Consider the following 16,860-nt stretch of genomic DNA (forward strand, 5'->3'; position numbering starts at 1 on the left):
ATTAAACAATAAGGGCTTGTCTGGCAAATGATGACACATCTATACTTTGGAATAACATGGAGATTTTTTAAAATTATGATTTGCCATGATGGCAATAATAGGGAAATGTTTGCTTTATCATACTAATAAAAAGCAAGGTCTAAAAATCATATATATAATTTTATATTTATTTTATAAATATTTATAATTTATATTATATAATTTTATATTTACATAAATATATTTATATTAATATAATTTAAATTTAAATCTATATATATTATAAAATCCACATTTTGAAGAGAAATAAAAATGCATAGAAAAACTGGAAGGGAATACACTTAAAATTAGTGAACTTTTTTTGGATGTGGTAGAATGTAAGTGGTTTTTGTCTCTTTAGATCCTTGTATACTTTCTATTTTGTTTGATGATAGCCTATATTTTACTTTCTAATGATAAAAGTAAAGACTTTTTGAAGTATTAGATAAGAAAGAATTACTCAAATAAATGCACTATAAAATTACTTAAATGTTCAAATAAAAATTACACTTGATTATTCTACTAAATCAGGACTACACTGGGATTTAAAGCAGAGTCTAAAAAGCAAAGAATAACAGTGGAGAACTACAGGAAAAATATCTCAGATTATTTGCAAGTCAGAGGTCAGTGTTCCTTCTGCCTCTCCTTTGGGAAGGGAGCCTGAAGTCTTCAAGGGAGACAGCATTCCATGCCCTGTCCTCCTCCCGTTCCCATCATGAATTGCTTTTTTTTCCCAAAAAAAGAATAAAGAATACTCAATGAAAACTATTAAAATGCTTGGCAAAACTACACAGACAGAGACCAATTAAATATAAATAGTTCATACCAAAACTGTCTTTTTGACCCAGCCACTAATATCTACCCGGCCCCAGATTTAAATGTTTGGATGAACATGACAGAGGAGAGAAAGGCCGGCTGGCCAGCCTCGGAGCAGCGCCCAGCAACAGCGCTCACGTTTGTCTGAAGAATATGTGTGCGGTGTGTTTTCCTAAAAGCGCCAGAGGAGATGCAAATATCTCACCATCTCCCCAAACCTGGAGAAGGTGACTTTTTTCTTTTGAATTTAATCTTTCCACCTACTACTACCACTTTTTTTTTTTTTTTTTTGGTCTAAATCAGAGGGTCCACTCTCCTCTTGGGATTTTGAAGCTATTGACAGCTTTTTCTTTTAAGGCTTAGCCGCTTTCGACTTTGAAAATGAACACACTAATGATCATTATGAGAAGACAGCCTCGCTTTCTGAAGGACAGATGCCATGGGACGGAGCAACCCTAAGGGCTCAAACCCGGGCCCGGGCACTCAGTGTGTAAGGCTTGCTATGTCCCTTCGCTTCCTGGGCTTCAGTCTCTCCATCTGCAAATGCAGGGTGACAGCACCTTGAGACAGTTTAAGACAACATTGTCTTCCTTCGCCAAGTGCTATGCGCTCACTGCTCTCGATGTAAAATTGGAACAAAATATTTCGTAACACCAAAAAAAATCCCTGTTAGCCTGTTTAGACAAAGATGATTAAACTAGGACATCTACTCTGAATTATTATTTTTTTCTAAGCCTAAGGGTCTGGGTTAGTATCATTCGTTTACACTGTTTAGGCACCAACAACATGTGTTTGTAAGATGACATTTGATAAGGAGGGAGTCCCTTTATAGACTGCCTCTTTGTGTATTAAAAATCAATTAAAACTATTTTAAAAGCTTAATTGCAAACCTCCATTTGCAAAAATAGGCTAGATTAGATTATCAGAAATCTCTTACCGTGAAACACCTAGAAATGCCAAAAACCTGTTAAATTCATCATTTGAATTCCAAGAAAGTAAGAGACGTTCCTGGGGTGAAAAATGAAGATGAATGTGCGCATCCAAACGGTAAGTGCGGCTCCTGGTGCCCGGTCTGGGTGAGAAAGGGCGCCGGAGGACGAGGGGCTGTCGGTCCTACTAGGCGGGGATTTTCTCTCTCTTGCTCCAAAGTTCACAGACACTCGTGTGAAAGAGAGTCCATATTCAACAGATTCAATCAAGATTTTGCAAATTCACATTTATCTTTCCTTTTTTTGTTTGTTTTTTGTTTTGTCGGTTGAATCCGGAAATGTGGAATCACATATACAGAGGAACCACACACAGAGGGTCCATTTTAAATCACAGGCAGACTTTCCACTGCGTCCATTCCTGATCCTGGGTTGTTCGAGGGTCAGCTGTATATGGCTTTTCTGTGTTTATGCCTATGTATTTGCCATTTACAGAAATGCTATGCTGTCAATCTCAGTTCTTGGTATCACTGAAAAAATGTACAGTGCTATTTAGTAGATATATTTAATAACAACCACAAAAACAATTTTTCCAGGGTCTGCCTTCTTTCGGGTATTTCTGTAGCTGCTGAGGGACCTGGTCACTTAGCACACGTGTCCTGAATTTATATCAGTGACACCGTGATATACGCGTCAATCTGTTTCTAACTGTCGTTCATCAGCACTGTCTTATTAAGATGTACTCATGCTGAGCGCATGTCTTGCTACCCTGGTTGCTGTGCAGTATTTCATCCAGTGCCCATATCAGTCCTATTTGTGGGGGGACTTACATGGTCTCCAGTTCATCACGACCACAAATAATATTAGGGTAAATATCCTTGTCTTATCCTATTGTAATCAGTTTATCTGGTTGATATGCCCAGGGCTGAGAATCACTGAAAACCACACATTTGCTCTCTCTAGAGTGCCTGTATCCCCACATTTGTTCTCCCACAAGCATTTCATGGAAGTTCCTATTTCCCCAGCCCTCAACAGCAATTGGAAATCATTCAGTTTAGTATTTTTCCCCCAATCCGATGGATGGATGTGGGTTTTCCCTGGTGTGAATTGTATCTGCATACCTGCTGCCCGTTTTCGTCTTTGCTCTCCTACTTTTTTCTTCTTTGAAGCGTATCAGTTCTCCCACAAGTTAATATATTCACACAGTTCCAGTCTGAACCCCAGTCTGAGTTTGGTGTTAGAGAAGTCTTAAACATTGTATTTCTCCCTCTCAGAAGGTAAGCCCCTGGAGGGCGAGGCTGCATCTCTTCTCAATCTCCTATATCCATCCCGCTGTCCAGAACCCTGCTCAGAGAAGGTCCCAGCCAGTGTTTGTTGATTGACTCTGTGTGAGCCAAGAGCAGGGGGAGGAGGGTGCCGCTTAGCAAGCTGGCCACCCTGTAAAAGGCAGTGGCCAGGCATGGTGGTGGAGCTGGCCGGCCAGGGCTAGTGGAGAGAGAGAGGGACCGTGAGTGTTCTGTCCTGAGGGACCAGGACAAGCGCCCTTGGTAATCCCATTTCAAAAAATAGATATAAAGAAAACAATGACAAAACACATCTGTACCTTTCTCAGTTAGAACTATTCCACCTAAGAGCTCCCTTTCCCCATCGTTCTGAGGGCGTGTGCCAAGTGCAGCCCGAGGCTTCCACGTCCCGTGGCCGGTGCCCGCGTTAGGCGGTCTTACCTGAAGTCCTGCTCTGGATGACGAGGGTGAGCCTGTCATTCCCTGGAAGCAGCGGGCAGCAGGGAGCGCACGGGCAGAGGTGGCCCTTGCTCAGCGCCCGGCACCCAGACTGCACGCTGACTCTTCTGCAGCTCCATCTCATCCTGCTTGTCGGTTCATTGCACTCAGCTTAGTGAGTTGCAGAAGACATCAAAGTTTCTGTATTTAAGTGCTGCAGAGAGAGAGTGATTCTTAGTGTTGAGTAGAGACCCTGGATTTTGTTCAGCATGACGCTGGATGAGTTGGACATGGCTCCCTTGAGCACAACACTGCTTAAAACCCACACAGCACTGAAATAATGGGAATTACCTTAAATTGTATTTGTTTGCTTAAGGGTATACCTCCTGGCTTCCCAGACAGACTGCAAGCTGCCTGAGGCTATAAACCATAGGTTATATATACCTCTTTGTTTCTGGTAGACAGCTATGGTCATAATTAAGCACTCAACAATTATTTGTTATATGTACTAATGAGTGAGTTTATTAGAATGAGTATTCAAAGCTGGATATTCAGTCTCCCAGTCTAAACTGTTTCGAATTGAATACAGGCACCTGGTCTACCAGGCCTACTGCTGTAATACTTGCGGGATTGTTAACTCAGCGGGGAGCAATGTAAGTGTGCAGTTATGCCAAGAAAGGCACAGCATTGGAAGAAAAAAGGAGTTAAAGCTGTAAAAGTGTGGGGAATGTAGCTCAGTGGTAGAGTGTGTGTTTAGCAAGCACGAAGTCCTGGGTTCAATCCCCAGGGCCTCCATTTAAAAAAAAAACAACTATAAAAGTATTAATGAACACAAATTAGTGTAGGCTGATTGAGTGCACATTGTGTTGGGTTACTCAGGACCCTTGGTCATCTCTGCATGGGATAATTTGGTTCACTTTTCCCAAACCCAAATAACTTCCTCTCGTATAGCCCTTGGATACTCAGGCCCTGCAGATGAAAGTGGATTAGTCTGGTGACAGACAGGAGATTCAGCCAGACAGTTTATCAACTGGTCATCAATCAGAAGCCTCTGAAGGACTTGTTTTTATCACCCACAGTCCATAGTGCACTTCAGAGCTCACTCTTGGTGTAGTACGTTCAGTGGGTTGGGGCCAAAGGATAATGACAAATGTCCATCACTCTAATTTCATACAGGATATTTTTATTGCCTAAAAACCTCTGTGCCCTGCCTAGTCATCTCCCCCAGCTCGCCTCCTTTGTTTTGCCTTTTCTAGAATGTTGTATAGTTAGATGCATGCAACTTTTCACACTGAGTCTTCCACTTAATAATATGCGTTTAAGGTTCTTCCATGTCATTTCATGGCTGGAGAGCTCTTTTTTTTTTTTTAATTTTTAGCACTGAATAATATTCCATTGTCTGGATATACTACATTTTATTTATTTATCCACCTACTGAAGGGCATCTTGGTTGCTTCCAAGTTTTGGCAATTATGCATAAAGCTGCTATAAACATCTGCATGCAGGTTTTTGTGTGGACATAAGTCCTCAACTCCTGTGGGTAAATACCAAGGAACGCAATTGCTGGACTGTATAGTAAGAGTACTTGTCATTTTATAAGAAGCCACCAAACTGCCTTCCAAAGTGACTGCACCATTTTGCATTCTCAATGGCGACATGGCGAGTTCCTGGTACACAACATACTTGCAGCATTTGGTGCCGTCAGTGTTCTGGTTCTGGCCATTCTGATAGGTGTGGAGTGGTAGCTCATGGTTGCTTGAATCTGCATTTCCGTGACAAGCAGCCAAGCAGATGTACCTGCCACAGGCTCAGAGAATTCCAGAAACGGAGTCGACTTCAGAAATCTCTTACTTCTTCTGTTGGCTCTACAGCTTGCCTTACAAGTGATCATCCCACCTCCTCTAGAACGTGACGGGGAAGTCAATTTCTAGATAACTCTGTTGGAAAGAATGTTGACCCTAATGTTAAGCCAAAGTCTACTTCCCTTTGGTTTTTCGCCATTGGCAGTAGTTGTGAACCTCTGCAGATATATGCAAACATACAGTTCTTTAAAGAAAGAAGGTGGCCCTTGAAATATTTGAACAAAAGCATCACATCTCTTTTCAATCTCTTTCTCTGGGCTAAATATGCCAAGGCCTCCAATCACGTCTTCTGTAACATGAATCTCTTCTCCATCAATGTCATTTTTTTCCTGATTGTGCTCTAAATTGTCTCTGGATTCTTCTTAAAATGTATCCGCCATGCACCTTTCGATGGGACCTGACTGGGGAAGACTGGAGCAAGGCCATCACCTCCTATCTTGCTTATGATGGTGGTCACCCTCGGAGTGCTCCGCCTTTTAACTGCAGGTGTGTGTTGAGTCCACCCAACCCTTCCAGTCACGGACAGAATCCTGGCCTGGGGTCAGACAGCCAGGCTCTGAGCTGCCTGCCCCATCCAGGGAACTCTAGAGAGGCTGGTCTTGCCCTCCCAACCTGACCGTCCTCTTAGAGATCAGCCTCTGTCAGCCCCCACAAGGGGTATCCCCACACCCTACCATAGTCAGGGGCCACAAGTGGGCCTCCGGTCCAAGCTGGGCCGAGGAGACCCGGCCCAGGTCAGTCAGGCATGAGGAGCCCTTGGAAGGTCATGGAGACATGGAAGTGACTTGGCCTTTTGGGACGGCTATGAGCGAGCAGGGAAGCCAGGCTGCAGAGGACATGCAGGAAGCTTCTGGAAACAGAGGGGAGATTCCATAAGGGCCCCAGGGAAATAGAGTCAGAGAAATGAACCAATGACTTGCCAGTTTCTACACATTCCTGCTAAACCTCTTTTGACTAGTTTCCATGAGGTTTTTCTATTTGTTGTTTGGTTTGGTTTTGTTTTTTAAGAAACATATTTCTAAAGGCTTCTGTCCTGGTTTTTAAAAAAAAACTGAGGGGAGGGTAATTTGGTTTATTTATGTATTTATTTATTTAATGGAGGTACGGAGTACTGAACCTAGGATCTTGTGCATGCTAAGCATGCATTTTACCACTGAGCTATACCCTCCCTCCGAGGTTTCTCTATTTTTAATGTTAAATTCTATTAAATTTAAGATTTTTCAAATGGATTTGGTTCAGAACAGTCTTTGTCAAGACTTTAGGCAAGTCTTTGAACCTCACTGGGCTTAATTTTCCTGATGGATAAGTCGCATTGACTGTACAGTGGTCTGTTTTCACTCTGTGATTCTATGTCTGGTCATTCCTATTTTACACATCTGTCCTCAGGAGGATGTTAAAAATAAAACCCTAGGCATATAACTTTATATATAATCCCTGGTAAATTTCATCTTGGTTTTGGGTTTTTTTTTTTAATTCCCCTAAAAACCATCACTCTATTTATCTCTCTGTAACCTATTGATCAATAAAGATTTTTTTCCCACACACACACACACACAAAAACCTCATCTATTGGAATATATTTGGGTCTTTAATTATCAAATAGTAAATAAAAGAAAACTTGAGAGCAGTAAGTTCATACATTTTCACAGAAATCTGCGTAATAGTTGTGTCTCACATTGGATGAGTGGTCAGGAATTTCATGTATTGATGACTTAGAAATTCACTCATTTGTTAATGTGTTTATTCGTTCAGAAGTTTGTTGTAGACTGAGGGTATGCTTTCCAGTGACAGCAGAGAGATATGTGAGCAGGAGATGCAAGAACTTCGGTTTACTGTGATCTGTTATGATGGCCACCCGAGCACAAAATGTTCACATCTTGAAGGACCCGACAAGGGGGCTCTGGTGCATTTGACCGACTGGAACGCTCAGTCACAACCAATTGTGCCGGGTCAGACACTCTGCAAAAAGAACTAGTCAGACTCAGATTCGTCAGTTTGCTATTTGTTGGCAACATGGGCGTAAAGGCTTGGTGGGAAAGGAGGTAGGGATTTTGGCTTATCTTCAGATTCCAACTATGCAAGGCTGTCCCATCCCTCACTAGACATCAACTTAGAGTTCAGCCTGGTGACTGGAAGCAAACAAAGGCTCAGTCTCTGAGGCAAGATGTGGGCTGTATCTGTTTGTGGTTTATATGTGCTTCACGAAGACCGACGGGCGGAAAGCCAGGCTGACTCCCACCACAGTGCGATGGGGACACACCCCGTGCTGTGGAAAACACACACCTCTGAGCACGCCATTCAGAGAGCCTCGGGGAAAAGAGGAAAGCCAGCGAGAGGAGAAGCAGGCGTCTGCACCACCGCGCCTGGGCCACCACTCTGGGGGGGCTTTGGCAGCTGACTCGTCCCGGGTCGCCGACACTCCCCGTGAATGAACCATCGAGCCCCCAGTCCTGCGTCTGGTCTTTGCCTCCAGCCAGAACCGCCCCAGATCCCAAGTCTGACATTTAGACATTCCTCAGCCCCTCAAATACCTCCACCAACCCCATTCTCTCAGCTCCCCTCAATTTATTCCCTCCCCAACCACTCCATCCTTCTGCTTCAATGGCTCAGCAAGTCCCCATCCCTGGCCAATCCATCAGCTGGTCTCAGTTTCTTCATCTGAAACATGGGCAGAGTTACTCCTACCTCACGAGGCTGGTGTGACAGGGAGCTGTGACGCGTGCGTTCAGTGTGGGGGCAGATCCACCCCCAGCACCCACCCAGGGACGGGGTGTCTCCCCCTCTGCTCCCACATACGCTCTTCCTCCCCCTCTAGGAAAGTCCCCTTGCACCACCAGCATCCCCCGCCTTTCTCCCCATCAACAGCCCCCACAAAGGACTCGTCGGCCCCCACCACCTCCTCGCCATCAGTCACCATGCTCCCGGAGACCTTATACTGTTTCCACGTGTAAGTCTTTCGCCCCCTTGGTCAGATTTATTCCTAAGTTTTTTTTTGGATGTGAGTCTAAAAGGGATTGTTTCTTTATTTTCTTTTTCTGATATTTCGTTGTTAGCGTAAAGGAATGTCACTGATTTCTGTGTGTTAATCTTGTGTCCTGCTACCTTGCCAAATTCCCTTATCAGCTCCAGTAGTTTTTGCGTGGAGCGTTTAGGGTTTTCTATATATAGTATCGTGTCATCCACATATAGTGACAGTTTTACCTCTTCTCTTCCAATTTGGATCCCTTTTATTTCTCTTTCTTGCCTGATTGCTGTGGCTAGGACTTCCAAAAGTATGTTGAATAGGAGTGTGTTGTTCCAGACTTTAGTGGGGAGACTTGCAACTTTTCACCGTTAAGTTTGATGCTGGCTGTGGGTTTGTCATAAACAGCTTTTATGGCGCTGAGATAAGCTCCCTGTATATGAACTTTGGTAAGCGTTTTTATCTTAAGTGGGTGTTGAATTTTATCAAATGCTTTTCTGCATCTGCCGAGATGTCCGTTCTCTGTTGGTGTGGGGTAGTCTGGTTCCGACCCCCACTCCATTCTCAGCCTGCTTTCCTCCGGGTTCCAGTGTCTCAAGTTCAAAGTCTCAGTGTGGTTCTCGGTGCTCCCCTCATTTTCTCTTCCTCTGCTCAACAGGAGACTAGATTTGCTTGGTTCTGTCACAGAATTGTCACCTTCCCCTGCGTATCCACCGTCTCAAAGGCAGCCTCCCTGGCGCCTCCAGCCAGGACTGTCACGACGCACCCCCCGACCCAGTCCTGGCCTCGCTACTCACACTCCACACCCAACTCTGCTCACACACCTCCAGTGGCTCTCTGGCACCTCTTGGACATCTGACTTCCTTAGCATGCACGTGGGGAACTACTGGTTGCCTCAGTGCAGTAGGCCTGCAGTGGCGGTGATCTTAACCATGGTGGGAGCCTCAGCACCTGCCATGGGCCACACTCACGCCAGGTAACCCAATGCAAGTCGATACACAATTAATGAAATGAGAGAAGAAACACTTTGGGGACCTCTGAACCCAGAGGCTGAGGACCCACGTGAGAGGTGAGTGGCATTCCAGCCCCACCCCCTTCCACATTCATGCTTCAAGACGGACTTGAGACGAGAGCAAATCCAGAAGTGACATAATGACCTTACACTCAAGGACGGACTGGTGGTTTTGACCGCAGGCTGAACGTGAGGTCTCGGTTTGGCTCAGCTGGTGCTCAACGCACTAAAATGCTGAGCCTCACGGAGAGCAAGACGTTGCCACCACTTGTAGGTGAGATGCTGGCTTGCATGGCGGTTCAGGGCAAGGCCGTCGGGAGAGAAGAATGTCACAACAGCCTTGAGAGTCCGGCTAAGCAGGAACAGGCGCAGGATGGAGGAGGGCGGCGCGGGCCTGAGAGATGGCCTGGCTTTGCAATCACTCCCCTGGTGGGCTGAGCCCTGTGGCTCTGGTGGGTGGAGGTTTCCCAAGACAAGCCCAACCCAGAGACTGGAAATGCAGGACACTGAACTCCGACCTGGCGGCGAGCGAACCGAGCGCACATCACCCAATGGCAAGCATGGTTTGCAGCAAAGACCAAAGGGAAGCATAGAATTTGGAAACTTTCACGGCCAGGGTGATGAGAATGAAGTCAGCTCTGCTCAGAGCAGTTCTGAGAGACCCAGGCCCAGCCACGCGGCCAGGACAGATGAGCTGTAAGAGGGGAGTGTTCACCAGTGCAGCTGTGCGGGAGGGGACACGGGGAGGCTCGCAGGGCCCCATCCGGGGTGCTAGGTGACACTGTGCACACGTGACAGCTGACACGGAGGCGGCGTCTGCAGAGGCTCATGGATGGCTCAGAGGTGTTATTTATTATTGTTAGTTTTGCCCTCCCTTGTGGCGTTTATAGAAAGTGCTCTGTCAAGATTCTCAGGCCCGGCCACGCACAAGTGACAAAAGGCTGATTCTCAGGGGAGCCCCTCTCTGACGCTGCGAGGAGGCAGCAATTCCAGCAAGAAGGAGTGAAGAGTGGGCCAGGCGTCACAGAACCAGAATGGCAGTGGCACCCACCAGACGCTGGTGGCCCAAAGCCCGGGGGCCTGGAGAGGATGGGTGGGGACGGGCCCTGCTGTCCGACTGCTAAAAAGAACAAGTTTTCTTCCAAGTGACCCAGCCTGGATTGGTTTAAAAATATTGGCTAGCCCCAGGCCGCCTAATGCATTAAACTCCCCAAGGGGTTTGCCAAGGGGTTGTTGACGCCCAGTGATTGGCGACTGAACCACCGAAGACGGTACCCATTCCAGGCCGTTGCCTAGCAAGTGGAATATGTGTGGAAAAGCTAGGCTCTTCTTCGCGCTGTGATGAACTACTTTGCTGGAGAGCAGGTTGGATCAGACAAGAAGAGAAGGCCCTGACATACCTAGATGGGCGTCAGCAGGCGGACACAGCAGCTCTGGAGGCTCTTAGAACGCCCTCCTCTATTTATGTGTTTGCTCGTTGCTTTTCCCTTGTCTTTCTTTCTGAGCCCTGGGACCTTCTTTTAGGTTTGAAAACACAAAAGGGTGAGTGACCATCTTATGACTTGGATGTTCGGTTCCCTACGTCTGAGTATGCATATTAATATGCTATTCCAAGCCCGAATTACTTTTGCACGGAGTTCACCCAGACTTCCCAGGAACCCAGGAAACCAGAAGAGGGTTTTTGTGATGGCTTACAAGCGGACCATGAATAAGACCACTGAGCAACTGCGGGGTTGCTCGGGCTACAAATACCTCTGTGGCAAGCTTAGGAAGTCGGTGAAACCCAGAGGACACAGGAATCTTCGAAGGGACAAACCCCATGCTGAGGAGGGCCGGGGTCAAGACATGCTTTCCTTCGGGCACCATTTTGTTAGACCGTTAATGATGTGGTTGGCCCAGCGTCTCTCCACACACACACAATCTCACAATGAATAGCAGGTCACCTCTCGTGGCTCCTCTGGAACATGTGGGGCCTGCAGCAGCTGGGCGGGCCATGATGTAAGAGTGAGGGGCCGAAAGGAAGAAGGGACTGGGGAGTGGAGAAAAAGAAGGGCCAGGCTGCCAACACTCAACTGAGAAGATGGTCACCATGATCCAACTCTTCCCTGTGGACTGGTTTTGCCTTCAGTGTGAGTCAGATACAAACAGGGCCCTTCACAGAACTGTGACGAATGATTTAGAGGAGGATCTTAGAGAAAACCACAGTCCAGGCTGATGCTATAGTGCGGTCCAGTGATCTCTCCGCCAAGGGGGTTGGACTGGAGTGAGGCCAGGAGGAGACGGAGCAGAACTTGAGCTCACGGTACCAAAGGGACACAGTCTTAAGGACAGCAGAACTTCAGTATCAGGATAGCATGACAGGGAGCCGTAAGTGGAGAAACCAATGAGAAGGCCCAGGATGCTTCTTTGGAAAAACCCAAGAAGGCTTTGAGCACCAGCCAGGATTACCCGAGGGCTGTTCACATTTGGCTGGAGAGCCGGCTCTGGGGAGAGCTCATGATCAAACACTCCCTGGATATGTCTTCATCGGAATGATGAGTACTTCTGATTTTGAGCTACTCTGCGGCCAAGCAAAGCTCCAAGGTCCCTTTGGTCCAAGTAAACAGAGAAGAGGGCCTCCCAAACTCCTGGCTCTGATGTGCAGGGAGGCTGCTGGCCCATGACTTCTTGTCGGCTGGACCAAGCCTCTCATGATGCCCTGGATGGCTCTTTCTGGTGTTACAGGCAGCAGTCATCCCAGCTGGGCGAAGAAAAGGTAACAGAGTAAGTGGAGAATTCAGGGCACCGGGAGGGGTTGAAAGATAGACTTCATCAGAGTAACCAGCACTCTCCTGTTTTTAGGTCATATAATTACAATGTCTGCATTCAGCCTGGGATCCAGCTTCCTGCACTGACTCAGTCCACAACAGCCCCTCCCTCCCTCTGTATTTCTACAGGACGTGTACTGCCTTGAATCATTCTTAAATGCTTCCTGTATATGCCACACTCTTTCCATTTTAATAAGCCTATACTGTGCCTATAATGAAATTCAAAGGCAAGTAAATAATGGCCAGTTCTTGTCCTCAAGGAACTTAGAGTCCAGTGAAAGGGACAGCACATGAAGAAGAGCACTGGTGTGGAAGCAGAGGTAGGAGCCTCAAGGCAGGCCTGGCCATCGGGGCTCTCAGGAGTAGGAATGGATTAGGACGTTTCTCCAAGAGACATGGGTGTAATTTTATACCAAGGACCAGAAGTACAAGCCAGGTGGAGAATCACTGTGGAAAATCACCTGGAAACCTAAAACCAACGAAACCAGAGTGGCCAGAAATGGCAAGTCAAGAGCGAGGCACAAAGCAGACACCAGGAAGCCAAGCACTGAGAACGGTGAAGAGGGGGCAGGGGCTCTTGTAACAGAGCTATTGTTCACAGCTTTGGGAGGCAGTTGGACTTACTTAAAGGATCAGGGATAGAATGACAAGAGGGAATAGACTGAAGGCTTGATTAGGAATAATTGAATATGAGACATGAAGGAGAAGGAGGCATCTAAAATAATCCTGAGGTTCTAGCTTGGAGCCTGCCTGGCAGGTGCCTGATGCTGACATAAGCCATCACACAGATTAGGGGAGAAGTAGGCTCAGGGAGGAAGGGGATGCGTTCATTTAGGGTGCATTGAGTTTCAAGGTTTTCAAGGGATGGCCAGGTAGACTGGTTGCTTAGTCATTAGTTGTACCCCAGGATTTGGATCAGGACTGGAGGATTCTCCACAGAAGGTGAATAGCAGGTCCCAAGACCAAAAGTTGGGGACCATCTACATCCCAAGAGCAGACATGACTATGAGACAGCCATCTGGTAAGGTGGTCGCAGCAGAAGCCAAACAGCAGAGGTGGAGGAACACGTGGAAGATGGGACAGTGGGGGCAGTGTAGCCACCTTCAGAAATGAGATGGATGGTGAAGGGAAGGCATGACATGGAGCCATCATTCGAGAATGGTTTTTAGAGCAGGGCATCACTGGCGTGTTTGAAGGACATGGAGAAGGAGCCAATGAGGAGACAAGATTGAAGGTTCAAAATGGAGAAGTGATGGCAGAGAACTGGAGATCTCAGGGGAGGGGCAGGGGAGGGGTCCCGGGGCAGGGCGGCTTTTAAAGAGCCACAACCCTTCACCTTCTGAAGCAGGGGAAATGATTTTAGGATGGATGAGAAGTTGGGTGAGGTGGTGGATCTGTCAGGCAACAAAACTCCCTGCTCCCAGGACTGTGTGTGTGTGCGTGTGTGTGAGAGAGAGAGACAGAGACAGAGACAGAGGCACAGAGAGACAGAGACACACACAGAGAGAGAGAGAGAGAGAGAGAGAGAGATGCAAGCCACATTGTCTTGCATGTAGGAGTCAGTTTTCTCTGTGTGTTTCAAGCATGGACACTCTCTCTCTTTTAGACAGTCATCTCTTTGAAGGCAAGGACTGTGGCTTTGACTACTTTTGCCATCCCAACAGCACCCAGGACAAGAACTGTGTGAGTCGTGAATGAACCTGACCCTGCTCATCTTCCATGGCTTTCTTCTCTCAGATTATCCAGGCATGTCTTTATGAAGCACCAAATACCAGGCACTCTTCATCTCTTGAGAGCTGGGCTGTGCCTTGAAAGGTTATTTATGTTGACCTGGCACACTTTGCAAGTATGAATTTCATAGGCATAAAATGAAGAGAAAAACTCAACTTACAGTTGAAAAATAGTAATTACTTGGTGGGAAAAGAGGGCATTAAAAGAAGCAAAGACATCCTGCAGAGAAAAAAAGAGAAAAAACAAAGAAGGAAAAGGGGAAAAAAGGAAAAAGGGAAAAAGAAAGAAAAGAAAAAAAGATCTTAAAAAAGAGGCAAGGACAGTTTCTTTTCCTCTCTTTTAAACTGCTGTCTTGTTTAGAGGCAGGCTGAGCTGGATGGTCCCAAGGTGGCAGTTTGGTCCATTCATTCTGTGAGCTTCCCTGCAGGTCTCTTTATTAGTCATGACAGGGCACACAGTACACTCCTCAAACATAGTGTTCCATCAAGTCTGGGAGCCTTCACCAAACTTCAACCGAGTGAAGGGCAGGGCATTATTTGGCCTCATCTTGTAGCTTTGGCTAGATGTTTGACACAGATCTGCTTGGGAATTTCCTCTGCATCACCACCTGGCCTCAGCTCTTCCCCTCCTGGCCACTCACAGTGTTTAAAGTGCACGCTTTTTATTTTTAGCACCCGATTGTAGTCCATCTAGCACCGTTGTGGTGTTTGCAGCTTCCTATCACGTAGAACAGTCATCAATATTCATTCATATCTTATCTCCTTCGCACATCAAACCCTAAATTCCTGGAGAACAAGGTCCATGACTGATTCACCTTTATATTCCTATCATAGCCACTGGATTAGACATTGAATGTGTATTTGATCTTGAATGAATAAACGGCTCACTGTCTCACACGTTCATGCTTCTCTGAACTCAGTGTTCCCAGCTATAGGATGAGGAGGCTGAACTAGATTCTGTAAGGCCCTCCCCACTCAAACTTCCAAGTATTTTATAGGTTTGTTTCCGTTACTGATTTTATGCCCAGTAGAGAGTCATTCCTGGAAGTTAGCCAATATTTTAGCCCAGTGCGAGGACATAGTGGATTACGAATTTAAAATCTAGCTGGAAAGACAGAAATAACCCATATGAAAATAGCCCCAAATATGACAAGCTGCTTGTGCTGAAGTCTGAAGTGTGTGACAGACACTACAAATGAAGAGATAAACAGAAAAATCAGCGCCAGGGGACTGGGCGGTGTCGATGTAGACTGGGATAAGGGCTGGAGATTTGCAGCCCCACAGGTAACAGAGACACGTCTTAGAACTTTCAGAACCTAGGATGGGGGTTGCTGTGTGAATTCCGGGGGAGACTGGATCCTCAAAACCCTCATCTTGGGGTTCTGTGGCAAGATTTGCAGAAAGGGTAAAAGATGACCCTGAGGGACAGACATTCCTGTGGACCCCCCACCCCACCAGGAGATGGGACCAGCACAGGATGGAAGAATCTAGACCTAGAGGTCCTCACAGTTTCTAAGCCAGATGATTCCCTGGGAAAGACTTTCTCATCGGCCTTTGCTGGAAAGAACTCAAATGGTCATGATTCACTTCAGAAAAATAAAGGAAAGGAAACAGTCCTGAACCTTGAGTGTTGAGAAGTATATTCCGTGCATGTTAATGTTGTGATCACGAATAAAGTCCATTTGAAAACTCATGGATTTTGTAGTGATTTTTGGAGTCTATATGCATTTTCTTAATCAGCAGCACTAAAGTACTACTACGACTGGGAGGGTCGGGGAGGATTTTCTGTCCTCATTAAATGTGGGTCCTCATTCTTGAATCATGGAAAGGATGAATTATGGGTAAAGTCTAATAAACATGGTGCAAGATTTCATCCATGGCAGGGCTGCTGGCGTCTTCCAGCTCCTGCGGTCTTCCGTGCCTTTTGAGGACATGGCCCATGCCCTTGAGAAAGCAGTTCTTACATGTTCATGCATTCATCCATTCATTCCACTAGTATTTCTTGTGCATCTGATGGTGTCCAGCTCAGGGAAGGGCCCTCAGCGAGGGGCAGAGAAGACGCAGGGACCCAGCTCTCCTGAGCCGGCTTTCCAGCCCCCCGACAAATGGTGCTGCTTCACAACTGCATCCTGTCCTTCCTGCTGAAACGTCCTGTCTCCTGCTCTCTGTCTGCCAAGGTCCCGCTCATAACACAAAGCACTCAGGCTTCAAACTTTGCAAGAAACTTTGCACTGCTCTTCCAGATCGCAGAGTCCCAGGCCTCAGAGCGCAGCCAGCTGGTCTGGAAACATCCTTTATCTGCCTGAGTCCCTCATGAAAGTGCAAAGGTGCCCGAGCTGCAGGCACTGCAGGCGTGGCGCCTGTGCAGAGCGAGCCTCCTCAGTGTCAGGAAAAGTTGCCGAGACATTGGCATGTGGCTAGCTTCTCCCAGAATTATGACCATTGATCCAGTGGTTCTCAACCCAGGCTGCACATTAAAATCATCTGGGGAGTTTTTTAAGAAGCACCATTGCCAGCTTTCTGCCTCAGAGGAAATCTGATGTAATTGGTCGGGGAGGGGCTGGCCAGGCAAAGGTATTATCTGAAAACTCCCTAAGTAATTCCACTCAGCACTCAGAGTCGAGAACAACTTGCATAGAGGCACAAAGATAAAGGCCAAGAGATGGGGTCCCTCAGAAGGCCGCTGCCACCTTCAAGCACACATTGAGGACATGAGGACCACACGGAACCTCACAGACACGCCCACCAATCACCACCGCTCACTGCCGAGCATCACTCCAGGGCCTGTCTTTGGCCTGGGCCTAGGTTAGCCGGGATCCAGGCAGGGCGGTGGCGACAAAGCTTTAGGGGTGGGAGGCTGGTCCATTCCGGGGGGCAGGGGCAGGGGCTCGGCAGGAGGGAGTGTGTCTGCCTTGGCCGTCTGGCTGGGAGCAGTGCCAGTGAGGTTGTCCCCACGTGTGCCAGCTCAGTGGGCACTTCTAGAACCTTCCAGGATGTGTTGCCCCA

This window comes from Camelus bactrianus, chromosome 11 (assembly GCF_048773025.1).
Source record: "Camelus bactrianus isolate YW-2024 breed Bactrian camel chromosome 11, ASM4877302v1, whole genome shotgun sequence".
Lineage (NCBI taxonomy): Eukaryota > Metazoa > Chordata > Mammalia > Artiodactyla > Camelidae > Camelus > Camelus bactrianus.